Source organism: Protopterus annectens, chromosome 10.part0 (assembly GCF_019279795.1).
Source record: "Protopterus annectens isolate FY-2018-M chromosome 10.part0, PAN1.0, whole genome shotgun sequence".
Lineage (NCBI taxonomy): Eukaryota > Metazoa > Chordata > Ceratodontiformes > Protopteridae > Protopterus > Protopterus annectens.
Window position 1 is genome coordinate 1,400,945,377 of NC_056744.1, and position 13,777 is coordinate 1,400,959,153.

Genomic DNA, 13,777 nt, shown 5'->3' on the forward strand with positions numbered 1-13,777 from the left:
AGGAGTTTCAGTTATGGATCCCAGTTTGCAGTCATTTGAGAACTTTGTTACCCAAAGACATTCTATCTTAGCCTGTACTTTAGAGTAGAAGACAACAAACAAGGGGAGGACACAGGATTTAACCCTGTGTTAGTCGACTTGTCTCTGGTCTGAAGTCGGCTTTGGAGTCTGCTACTTTCACAGTCTGGGTACTGTCAGTGAGCCTGTTGGCAATCCATTTTGTGACATAGGGATTTATACCAATTGTAGTGAGTTTATCTATGAGTCCAGACTGGGGGATGGTTTGAAAGCCTTCGCGAGAGGTTGATAGGCTGTGTGAAACACCTTACCCTTGTCTACGGCTTGGGTGTCTGCTTCAAATAAGTATATCACGTTTAGGAGACATGATCTGCCTTTTACAAACCCAAACTGTATGTGCTCCAGAGTTTGTGGATTATCAATGACTTGGTTTATAAATTCCATGATGAGACATTCAATGGCCTTGCAGACTAGGCTCGTTAGACTCATGGGACAGTAGTTCCATAGGTCCGTGGTGGATCACAATTTGTGGAGTGTGATAACCATTGCTGTGTGCCATTCAGTGGACACAAAGCCTGATGTGAGTGTATGATTGAACATGGTGCTTAGGTGGGGTAACACTTCATTCCGTACTTATTGTAGAACACATCCTGGGAGGTCGTGAGGTCCCACGGATGCTGTGTTTGTGGCTTTGGACAGTGTGGTTTTTACCTATGCAGTCGTGATTACAGTAAATTTGCATTCATCAAATATAGAGATGGTCCCTTTAGGGTTGAGAGGGGTGCAAAGTTAACAATCAACCTATCTGCAAGGTTGTTTGCAATATCAGTTTGTTCTGTATATCTACTGACATTGTGTTGTAACTCAGAGCAGATAGGAGTGTTGCCATTGAGATTTGTGACATAGCTGTATAATGTTTTGTGGTTGTCTTTAGAATCAATGGCTATTTTTTTTTTCAAAACTAGCTGTAGAGGATTTTGAGGCATCTCCGTTTCTTACTAAGGCTGACCAGGGACTTCCTCCAATCAGTTAATTTTACTATTTTTTGCAACAGTTTCTTTCTTCGTTCGTAGAATTTTTTTTTTTTGCAGTGGACCGCCGTATTGGCTTCCTTTTTTTGAGGTTAGCGTCTTGTTTTTGTTAGGGATAAGCACAATCCATGCACTTGTGTAAATGCTTATAAAGTGCATTTCTGTATCAATGATCAGTCGTACCTCTGTTGTCCATATGCATGCGTGTCGTGCAGTTTGCCACTTAGGTCTTAGGTTCATAGGTTCATAGGTTCATAGGTTCATAGGTTCATAGATTCATAGATTCATATCAGGCTATCTGCCCTAGGGCAGTTATAAGCCTAGCCTGAGTGTGGTTGGCTTTCGCCACCCATTTTAAATTAATATTGATATGCCCTTTTTCGAGGTTAGTATACTGTGCCTCTGTCTAACAGTGACACAGAAGTGATACCTGGGGTAAACCGACGATCTCCCAGCCACTCATGAAGATTCCTCTTGAATAGAGTCAGAGAGGGACTCTGCCTAACCTGGACTTGCATTTTATTCCAAAGTGAAGGAGCCTCTGGGTTATGAATCTGGCCCTCAAGCATGCCATATTTCTTTCAGTGCTGATGTTCAAGTCTCTCAAGTGTGTAGCTTGATGGGATTTGTATTTTACGAGGTGCAGCATGTCCATTCGTTTCGGGTTGGACATCTCTTTATACGTCAGGGACAGATCGCCTCTGAGCAGGCGGTATGCCACTGAGTAGAGCTGGATGTTTTGTTAACCAGGCAGCATATGGCATCTGTTTGAGCCCTTTGATCCTCTTGGTGAGGTACTTTTGGGGTCTTTCCAGTTGCTGCAGGTGTCTGTTAAGGTACATCCCAAAAGGGGCATTGTACTGATTTATGGTTATGATGAGGGATGACTAAAGAGGCACAATGACCTCCCCTGATCTAGATGTGAATCCCTTCATGATTAGGTGGGCTATATAAAATGTTTTTATAACCACTTTGGCCACGTGGTTTTCACAGGAGAGATTGCTGTCAACTTGGGTCCCCAGGTCCCTAATTACTACTTCCGTACTTAATGGATTACCACCTATGTGGTAATTTGTGGGCACTTTGTTTTTGCCAAAGGGGATGACTATACACTTTTTGGCATTTAGCTTGAGGCCATGGCTCTGGCACCAGTTGTCTGTTTCTATGAGGCCCTTTTGGAGGATGCTTGTGTTGGCTGCAGAGTCGATTATGGTGCCCAGTTTGCAGTCATTTGCGAACGTGGTCAGCCATAGTCCTTCCATGTTGGCCTGTACCTCCGAGAAATATATACCGAACAAGAGAGGTCCCAGGACTGAGCCTTGTGGGATGCCACTTGCAACTGTTTTGGAGTCTGACATGGCTTCAGCAATTCTAACCATGTGGGTTCTGTCCTTCAGCCAGTTTGCAACCCATCTAGTGAAATAGGGGTTTATGAAAACCAAGCAAAGTCCGAAACCATTAAATCCAAAATCCACAGAACAGGCAAGACGACAGTACACCAAATAGCGTATAACCATTTATTATCCGCTTTCGTAAAAAACTTCCTCAGAATAAAATCAATTAAGACAACTTCCTTGTTAAATACAAATAAACAAGTCAGGTGATTAAACAATCAAATATTTAAATACAAAAAAAAAATATATTTTTAAAAACAACAAAGTACCAAATAATGTTTAATTTGAAGCAAAATGAAGATGGACTAACCCCCCATCTTTGTTGACATTTAATTTGCGTTGTTTCAAAAAACACTTAATATTAGTGGCTTCATTGAGACCAGGGGCAATGTCAGATTTAAGTTTAATTTGCCAATAGGTCTCCCTTTGTAAAAGGTAATTCTTAAAATCCCCTTCCCTCATATCTTTATAACACACCTCTAATACAGAAAATAGAAATTTACGAAAAGAGGAACAAACTAAGGAATGCTTAAAAAGAGCATTATTGTCATCCTTAGTTTTTATAGAATATACATGCTCCCTAATACGAGTCTTTAACTCTCTGGTGGTCATCCCTATGTAAAATGCCGTGCAGGAGGAGCATAGGGCAATGTAAATAACCCCACTAGTGCAGCAATTCACATATCCTGGAACCGCCAGAGTCCTGTTGGATGTACTCACGGAAATATAAGGACCAATCGATATAAATCTGCACATGTTGCATTGATTGAAACAGTACATACCTTTCTTGTCTGACACAAAATTAGAAATTTTACCCTGCTGGTTTTCCAAAATCCTTTTTAAATTAAAACTATTTTTCTGAACAAATAGGGGTTTTTCTCCCAAAATGTGGAAAATATCAGAATTCCCTTTTATGATTCTCCAATTTTTGTTTATAATATTTTGAATGTACTGACAGTCGGAACTCATCTCTAAGGAGAAAATCAGGTTAACATTCATTGCTTTACCACTGTCATTCCTATTTAAAGAGTAAGCGTGGCCAGTTTTTAAATTTAATAATGGAAAATATTTGTCAACTCGTTTAGAGTAAATATCGGCACTAGTATGTGCAAGGGTTAGTTGGTCATAACCCCTGTTGACAAATAAAGAGGTAATAAAAGCAAATTCCTGAATCAAGTCTGCATCCTTAGAGGTCATGCGACTCGCCCTGATAAACTGCCCCCTTGGAATATTATTAATAACATGCTTAGGATGACCACTCCTATAATGCAAGTACCCGTTATTGAAGGTCTTCTTCCGATAAATACGACTGTGTAGCCTATTCTCCTCAAAATCCCATTTAAGGGAAACATCCAAAAAGTTGACATCCAACCCATTCGTTCCAATAGTAAATTTTAAATAATCTGAAAAAGAATTAGTGTCAATAAGAAATTCTCCGACGGTGGAAATATCCCCATCAACAACAAAAAACAGGTCGTCCATAAAACGACAGAAAAAAGAAATGTTATATTTACTAGCCAGGATGGGAAAAAACTGTTTCTCCCACCACAACATAACTAAATTAGCATAGGCTGGGGCAGCTGAGGAGCCCATAGCGACCCCTCTTTTTTGCCTATAATAAATTTTCTCAAAAAGAAAAAAATTGTTCTCTAAAGTGATTTCCAACAGCCTACAAATAAGAGAAACCATGTTACTGGTAAAACTAGAACAACTAGTAGATAAAAAATTCCGAATGGCTTCAACCCCTTCGTGGTGGGGAATACAAGTAAAAAGGGAGACCACGTCAAGAGTAAACATAACTTGTCCGTTGGAGTTAAAACCACAAGTAGTAACAAGATGGTTAATTTTCTTAAGGAAATGCCATGAATCCCAAATAAACGAATGTTGATTAGAAACAATAGGCCCTAAAACAGCATCAAGAAATAAAGCCAATCCCTCAGTAACTGAATGGGGAGCAGACACTATGGGCCTGAATGGTGGATTATGTATAGACTTGTGAATTTTGGGGATCCCAAAAAGTACCCCAATTCTAGGCTGGTCAATAATACAAAAGTCATACAATTCAAAACTAATCTCACCGTTCATAAGGGCATCATATAAATGTGAATGAATTAAACGGTGACAACGCTTAACCTCAAACAGTGAAACAGTTTCATATTCATCACTGTTATTTAACAGGTCTAAAATACCGTTCACATAAAGTTCCCTATTCATAATAACAATATTATTCCCTTTATCGCTTTTCATAAATCGAAATTTGTTAGTCATTGCTTGTAAATTTTTGATGGCCTTTCTTTCCCCATTAGTTAGGTTGTTCAAAAAACTAGGTTCATTGTTCAACATATGTTCTACATCCTGTATACATGTTTCCTCAAAAACCTTTAGGGTGTGCTGTAATTTAGGACAATAAGTGGAGGGTTTAACAAAAATACGATTAGAAACAGATAAATCATGCAATAAATAATGCAAATTTAACTTTCGAGCATATTGCTTGATATCGATAACAGTCCTAACATAGTTAGCCCTGGTGTGAGGGACAAAATTAAGCCCCAATTTGAGAACATTATTTGGTACTTTGTTGTTTTTAAAAATATATATATTTTTTTGTATTTAAATATTTGATTGTTTAATTAATCACCTGACTTGTTTATTTGTATTTAACAAGGAAGTTGTCTTAATTGATTTTATTCTGAGGAAGTTTTTTACGAAAGCGGATAATAAATGGTTATACGCTATTTGGTGTACTGTCGTCTTGCCTGTTCTGTGGATTTTGGATTTAATGGTTTCGGACTTTGCTTGGTTTTCTTTGTTTGTGCTTTTACCATGGCTGAGGCTTCTGACGACCCTTTGTTGAACCTTAGTGTTCATGCTACTCCCTCTTCAGATGTCGGGAGTTTGAACATGTTTTTGATTGCTACCCTAGCTGAAATTAAGAATTCGCTCAAATTTTTAGTCACCAAGGCGAATGATCCCGAGACTACCATTAGAGCTTTTAGTCCGGCTGGTTTTACTCAAGATTTGGAAGCTGATGTTAATTTCGACAAAATACCACGACAACCGAATCTTGCGGCATTGAACCAACAACGCATCATTGGTCGGGCGACTTTCCAGCAATTTTTCGACCGTGCGGAGAACCCCTTTAGCGAATTGGGGGCTACTGAAGGAATTTCCAATGTATCTTACAATGAGGATTTTCATTCTAAACGTGGGCAGCTGTTAAAGCTTTTGAAAAGGTACAATGCTATACATGTAGAAAATTGTTATTTTGCACGCTGTTTGGAACTTAACATCGTTCCAAAGGGGTTACGGTTTTTTAAGTGCCCCAACTGGGTGCACGCTGGAGACCCTTTCTTTAATACTTTGACTGCCTTTTTCAATGAAGCAGGTCTACGTTTTTTAAGGCTGCTTTTTGATAACAATGTTACTAAAAAAGAATTACTTAAAAAAGAAATTATTGACATTGAGGCTTATTTTAAGCAGAGTCTTGGTGAGCAAAAGTTTTTTGAATTTTTTGTATCTATTTCAAATGAAACGGAACAGTTTTCTGTTGATAATATCAACAGGAAACATTCTAAGCTGTTACGGGACCTTGAATCATACAAAAATAACTCTGCTTTCACCAATTTTGGTGTTCCTAGCAAATCTTACAAATTTACTAATAGTAATGGCCAAGGATTTAAGAAGTCGGTTGGTGGGGTTTTGTCTAAATCTGTTGGATTTGGAGGTATTAACAATTTTGGGAACAGTTCACCTTTGGTATTCAGTTCTTCGGACCCTACTAGTTCTACCATCAATGAAAAGGCGGTAACCAAATTTTCTACTGACAAACCTTCCACTGGTGAGGTTCCGCACGTGGAAGGGAATTCACTAGCGGTTGCCGAAAACTTTCCACCATTAACCACGGTGGATAATGTAACCAAGAGTAACACGATCAATACTGTTCCTGGTTCAGGATTAGGGAATCCTGTTCCTTTACCATCGTCAACTTCTTTTTCCAACCGGAGAAATCAGACCACCACCAAAACAGTGCTGACCAGGAGCCGAACATTTTTGGGCTCTCAGTCCTCAGGGGAAGAGACTTAGAACCTTTGAATGATCACTTTAGCATTATTAATCTGACCGATCATGTTTTTAGTAGTGATGAAGTGGATGTTCTCAAATTGGGGCTTAATTTTGTCCCTCACACCAGGGCTAACTATGTTAGGACTGTTATCGATATTAAGCAATATGCTCGAAAGTTAAATTTGCATTATTTATTGCATGATTTATCTGTTTCTAATCGTATTTTTGTTAAACCCTCCACTTATTGTCCCAAATTACAGCATACCCTAAAGGTTTTTGAGGAAACATGTATACAGGATGTAGAACATATGTTGAACAATGAACCTAGTTTTTTGAACAACCTAACTAATGGGGAAAGAAAGGCCATCAAAAATTTACAAGCAATGACTAACAAATTTCGATTTATGAAAAGCGATAAAGGGAATAATATTGTTATTATGAATAGGGAACTTTATGTGAACGGTATTTTAGACCTGTTAAATAACAGTGATGAATATGAAACTGTTTCACTGTTTGAGGTTATTGTCACCGTTTAATTCATTCACATTTATATGATGCCCTTATGAACGGTGAGATTACTTTTGAATTGTATGACTTTTGTATTATTGACCAGCCTAGAATTGGGGTACTTTTTGGGATCCCCAAAATTCACAAGTCGATACATAATCCACCATTCAGGCCCATAGTGTCTGCTCCCCATTCAGTTACTGAGGGATTGGCTTTATTTCTTGATGCTGTTTTAGGGCCTATTGTTTCTAATCAACATTCGTTTATTTGGGATTCATGGCATTTCCTTAAGAAAATTAACCATCTTGTTACTACTTGTGGTTTTAACCCCAACGGACAAGTTATGTTTACTCTTGACGTGGTCTCCCTTTTTACTTGTATTCCCCACCACGAAGGGGTTGAAGCCATTCGGAATTTTTTATCTACTAGTTGTTCTAGTTTTACCAATAACATGGTTTCTCTTATTTGTAGGCTGTTGGAAATCACTTTAGAGAACAATTTTTTTCTTTTTGAGAAAATTTATTATAGGCAAAAAAGAGGGGTCGCTATGGGCTCCTCAGCTGCCCCAGCCTATGCTAATTTAGTTATGTCATGGTGGGAGAAACAGTTTTTTCCCATCCTGGCTAGTAAATATAACATTTCTTTTTTCTGTCGTTTTTATGGACGACCTGTTTTTTGTTGTTGATGGGGATATTTCCACCGTCGGAGAATTTCTTATTGACACTAATTCTTTTCCAGATTATTTAAAATTTACTATTGGAACGAATGGGTTGGATGTCAACTTTTTGGACGTTTCCCTTAAATGGGATTTTGAGGAGAATAGGCTACATAGTCGTATTTATCGGAAGAAGACCTTCAATAATGGGTACTTGCATTATAGGAGTGGTCATCCTAAGCATGTTATTAATAATATTCCAAGGGGGCAGTTTATCAGGGCGAGTCGCATGACCTCTAGGGATGCAGACTTGATTCAGGAATTTGCTTTTATTACCTCTTTATTTGTCAACAGGGGTTATGACCAACTAACCCTTGCACATACTAGTGCCGATATTTACTCTAAACGAGTTGACAAATATTTTCCATTATTAAATTTAAAAACTGGCCACACTTACTCTTTAAATAGGAATGACAGTGGTAAAGCAAGGAATGTTAACCTGATTTTCTCCTTAGAGATGAGTTCAGACTGTCAGTACATTCAAAATATTATAAACAAAAATTGGAGAATCATAAAAGGGAATTCTGATATTTTCCACATTTTGGGAGAAAAACCCCTATTTGTTCAGAAAAATAGTTTTAATTTAAAAAGGATTTTGGAAAACCAGCAGGGTAAAATTTCTAATTTTGTGTCAAACAAGAAAGGTATGTACTGTTGCAATCAATGCAACATGTGCAGATTTATATCGATTGGTCCTTATATTTCCGTGAGTACATCCAACAGGACTCTGGCGGTTCCAGGATATGTGAATTGCTGCACTAGTGGGGTTATTTACATTGCCCTATGCTCCTCCTGCACGACATTTTACATAGGGATGACCACCAGAGAGTTAAAGACTCGTATTAGGGAGCATGTATATTCTATAAAAACTAAGGATGACAATAATGCTCTTTTTAAGCATTCCTTAGTTTGTTCCTCTTTTCGTAAATTTCTATTTTCTGTATTAGAGGTGTGTTATAAAGATATGAGGGAAGGGGATTTTAAGAATTACCTTTTACAAAGGGAGACCTATTGGCAAATTAAACTTAAATCTGACATTGCCCCTGGTCTCAATGAAGCCACTAATGTTAAGTGTTTTTTGAAACAACGCAAATTAAATGTCAACAAAGATGGGGGGTTAGTCCATCTTCATTTTGCTTCAAATTAAACATCATTTGGTACTTTGTTGTTTTTAAAAATATATATATATTTTTGTATTTAAATATTTGATTGTTTAATTAATCACCTGACTTGTTTATTTGTATTTAACAAGGAAGTTGTCTTAATTGATTTTATTCTGAGGAAGTTTTTTACGAAAGCGGATAATAAATGGTTATACGCTATTTGGTGTACTGTCGTCTTGCCTGTTCTGTGGATTTTGGATTTGATGAAATAAGGGTTTATATTTAAGCTGGTGAGGTTATCTATAATGCCTGAGTGGGATATTGTATCAAATGCTTTTGGGAGGTCCAGGTAGGCTGTGTGTACCACCTTCCCCTCGTCAATGGCCTTGGTGACTGTTTCAAAGAAATCAAACCGGTTTAAGAGGCCGGATCTGCCATTAACAAAGCCGAACTGGGTAGGATCCAGTGTCTTTATGGCCCCCATATCTTTTTTTATGAGTTCCATGATTATCCTTTCCATATTTTTGCAGACCAAGCTAGTCAGGCTTATGGGGCAATAGTTTCCTGGATCCGTTGAGGCGCCACTGTTGCTTTATGCCACTCTTTGGGTACATATCCTGTAGTAAGGCTGAAACTGAACAGTAGTGTTATGTTTGGGTTTAGCTCTTCTTTGAGCTCATGTAGGACGCAGCCAGGGACACCGTCTGGTCCCATTGATGCTGTGTTTTTTCCTTGGGAGAGGGCGGCTCTTACCTGAGCATGTCAGATGTCAGGGGGACAGCACTCTGCTGGGGTAGATATTTGCCCTTTTGGTGGGGAGGGGGGGAGAAGTTTGCACTGAACCTGTCAGCTATGATGTTGGCAATGTCTATGTGTTCAGTGTATTTTTAGTCATTTTTGACTAAATATGAGCATATCTGGGAATTCCCACACAGGTTCCCAACATGACTAAAGAAAGTCTTGTGATTATCCTTAGTGTCCTGTACAATTTTTCTCTCAAAGCTGGCCTTAGACGATTTTATGAGTGACCCTATTTTTGTGGTAATGATCAGAGATGCCTTCCCTTTTTGTGATTTTGCTCTATCATGTAGTAGCTTCCTCCTCCTATTATATAGTTTGTTTATGGCTGGGGTCCACCGGACCGCACGTCTGCCTTTGGTGGATTGGGTCTTGGTTTTATTTGGGATTGCATGATCCATGCATTCCTGAAGGTGTTCATAGAATGCGTTTATAAAGGATTCTGTGGTCTGGGCCGTAATTTCCACAGGCCCAGGGCCTTTGAAGGATTCCACCTCTGTTTTGAGGAGTGTGAAATTTGCTTTAGAGAACTTTTTCACTGTGGTTTCATGGGCAGGGGGTGGGTTCGGGCTGTGAATATCCAGTGAGATTAGTTTATGGTCTGAGCTTACCAGTGAGGGATACACTTCTGGTCTGAAGCATAGAGTACCCATGTTGGTAATGATCAGATCCATTATGTTTTCCCCTCTTGTGGTAGTGGTAAGAAGTTTTTCCATACCATTTGAGTTTATAAATTTTAGTAACCTTTAGGCTAGGGTGTTGGAGCTAGAGTAATGCTCCCAGTCTACATACAAACAAAGCTATATTCAGCAGGCCTGGATCTAGTCTATGCTACAGCAAACAAGGTGTACCGATTTCAGTAAGAAACTGTTCAAATAGAATTAGAATATCAGAGACTGAGCCCTCAATCAGCAGTTGCCAATGTAGAAGGCTGTAAGCTACCTGTCCGGCCACCACAGTGCTGGCCACAAACCTTCCTAATCAAAAACAACTGGTCTGAAGCACAAGTGCTTAAACCAAAAGACTTAGAATGATAGCTACACTTTAATCAAGTTACTACCAAGCAGTAATAAATACAGTTGAATACTTTAAAGAATGCCTGGATTAGTGCTCAAGTTATACAAACAAAGCTAGATTCAGCAGGCCTGGCTCTAGTCTCTGCTACAGTAAACAAGGTGTACCAAGTTCATTAAGAAGCAGTTGTAATATCCAGGCAGTATAAGCCCTTAACCAGAAATTCCCAGCTCAGAAGGGCAGAGTGAAGCCTCTCCTCCCACAAGAGTGCAGACCATGAACCCTCTTAATGTAAAATAACTGGCCTGAAGCCCAAGTGCTTACACCTAAATTAATACACTATTATAACAACAGACACTGAGCCCTCAATCAGCAGTTCCCAACTTATTAGTATGTAAGCTACCTGTTCTGCTACTACAGTGCAGACCAAAGTTGTTTTTACATAATTTTTTACAGTTGTTTCCCTATCGGGGGGACGGTTCGGTAACTAGATGTCTAGGGTGATTACTTTGTGGCTGGATCTGACCAAAAAGGAATTCCACTGGGGTGTGCAACATTTTTCACACATATTGTTAATGACCTAGTCCAGGATTTTGCTGCCCTGGGATTGTGATGTAGAAACATTCATCCAAGGCGTTGGAATTTACGAAATCCAGAAAATGTTGAGCAAAAGAGTTGGTACATGAGTATTTCACACAGTTCTTGGTGTGTTACTTGAAATCGTCCAATATTAGATGGCTGGGTTATACACGAATATTTTCCAGTGTATCAAGAAAAAAGGAATGTGCATAGTGGTGGATCTGTAGCAAGCTAAAATTTGGATTGTGCTGCTGCCCAGAGTTACTTTCACTTGCATAATCGCAGATGCATTATGCTTAGCAATTAGCCTGGAGGTGTGGATATCCATAATATCCATAATGAATCTCCCTCTGTCCTTCTCCTTTGCTTCTACCCTGTAACTCCACTTCTATATACATTCTCACTACCCTTCTCATCTCTGCTTCACATACCTTAACCTCTTCACATCTCTGCTAAAACTTACCTTCTGCATACTCACTCTTTACTGATTGTCCTCCTCACTTCTCCTCCTCTGGCCCATCCCCCATGACTTCCGCCCTGTATCTACTCTCCCTGCCCCCTCTCCTTCCTCCCTTGCCCCCTCCCTCCCCTTCTCCACCCACTTACTCTCCTACTCTTTATAGCTCCTGTTTCCAAATAGACGCTATCTTTATTTTCCCTATTCTAACCCTCAGCTGCTGTGCTACTCTGGCTGCAGTGTATGCACCGACGTACTTGGGCACCTGCCTACCCTGCCCTAACCTCCTGAATATACCCTCCTGAACACTCTGGCCAAGAACCGGCAAAAACGGACTCCTATCTAAAACTTTAAGGCCTCACTGCTCCATGAGTTCTTCCTTCAACAAGAATTCAATGAAAGTATGTGCACTATTGTAACCTTGTGCAGTTAATAAGTTGATTCTACTAGGTCGCTGTACACTTCCCTGCCATTCTAGCCAGCAGCCACTACCTCTTCTCCATTTCTGTTTGCACTAACAGTTCTTCCCTTAATTTCCATCCCCCTTCTCTGCTACTTATAGTTATCACCATATTTTCTTTATCCCCTTCCTGACCCTCGATAGCCCCTTCCTCCCTTTCCTGCTTCTCCACCAGGGATTACTACTATTTCTGACTGACTGGCCACTAGGTGGTGCTCCCCTACCTTCTTGCGATCCCCTCTACTCCCCTTTCTCCCCAATTACAGCCCTCTTACATCCTTCCCTCTGCTCTCTCCCACTCTACTACCCAAGAATCCTAGCCACTTTCCACTTAATACAAACCTCCTCTATCCCTTTCCTGAAGTCTCTTCCATCTCCATCTGTCCTTCTCCTTTGCTTCTACCCTCTAAATCCACCTCTATATACATTCTCACTACCCTTCTCATCTCTGCTTCACTTACCTTAACCTCTTCACATCTCTGCTAAAACTTACCTTCTGCATACTCACTCTTTACTGATTGCCCTCCTCTGTCTCTTCCCGCTCCCTTCGCCCTGCGGGCTCACAAAGCTCCCCTAACCTACCCCCAATTCCCACCCACCCCAACACCAACATTTATACCTCACTAGCTCCTCCCTCCATTTCTGATAACCAATCACGACATGTCCCTCCTTCCTCTATCCCTTCTTCAATTAACCAATCTCTACCCCTTCTTATCTCCCCTCCCACTCTTACTCCTCCCTCTTCTCCATTCACTTACTCCTCACCTCTCTTCACTTCACTTAACCTTCCCCTCTAAACTACAAATATTTAATATCTCCCTTCCACTCCCTTACCTTTCTCTCCACAACTGATAACCACTTCCTTTCTTATCTACAACTGATTGGCACTTCCTTTCTTATCTCTCACCTCCATACCCCACCCATTCCAATCATGCCCTCCCATTTCCTCTTCACGTTCAAATTCCCCTTCAGCCTTCTCTTCTTTCTAATTCCTCTTTATCATGCTACTTCATACTCTTCAAAAGCTCACCCTTATCTACCTCCTGCTCATACTATCAATATCACTCACCCGCAACCTCTTCTTCACTCTCACTTCCACTCCATTTCCCCCTCCCTTATCCAAACAAACCACCTACCTCCTTCCCTCTCTCCTTTATGGTGCCCCTATTCTAACTAATTTGTCTTCTTCCCTCACCTCTAAACTTGAAGCTTGCTATAACAAGATCTCTAAATTTGCCACTAAATCCAAAACCTAAACCCACCACTGCCTTACCCTTCAATCTCTGAACTGGTTAGAACTCCCTAACCACCTTGACTATCTTCAACTAACAACCGCTCACAAACTAATATTCTATCCAGAAAAATGCCCAGCTTTATCCAACATCCTTCCCCTTTACATCCCAAACCGATCTTATAGATCAGAACACTAAAACCGATTATCCATTCACAGACCTAAACATTCCGCTGGCAAGCTACTACTATCCTTCTCTCTAGGCAAAAAATGAAACTCTCTCCCTACACCACTGAGGACTATAGCTAACACAGATCACTTCAAGACCCAACTCTACTCACACCTTTCCTCCAAATGGATATGTTCCTGCTTTCACCCTATATAAATCATACAGATTTTCTTTCCCCC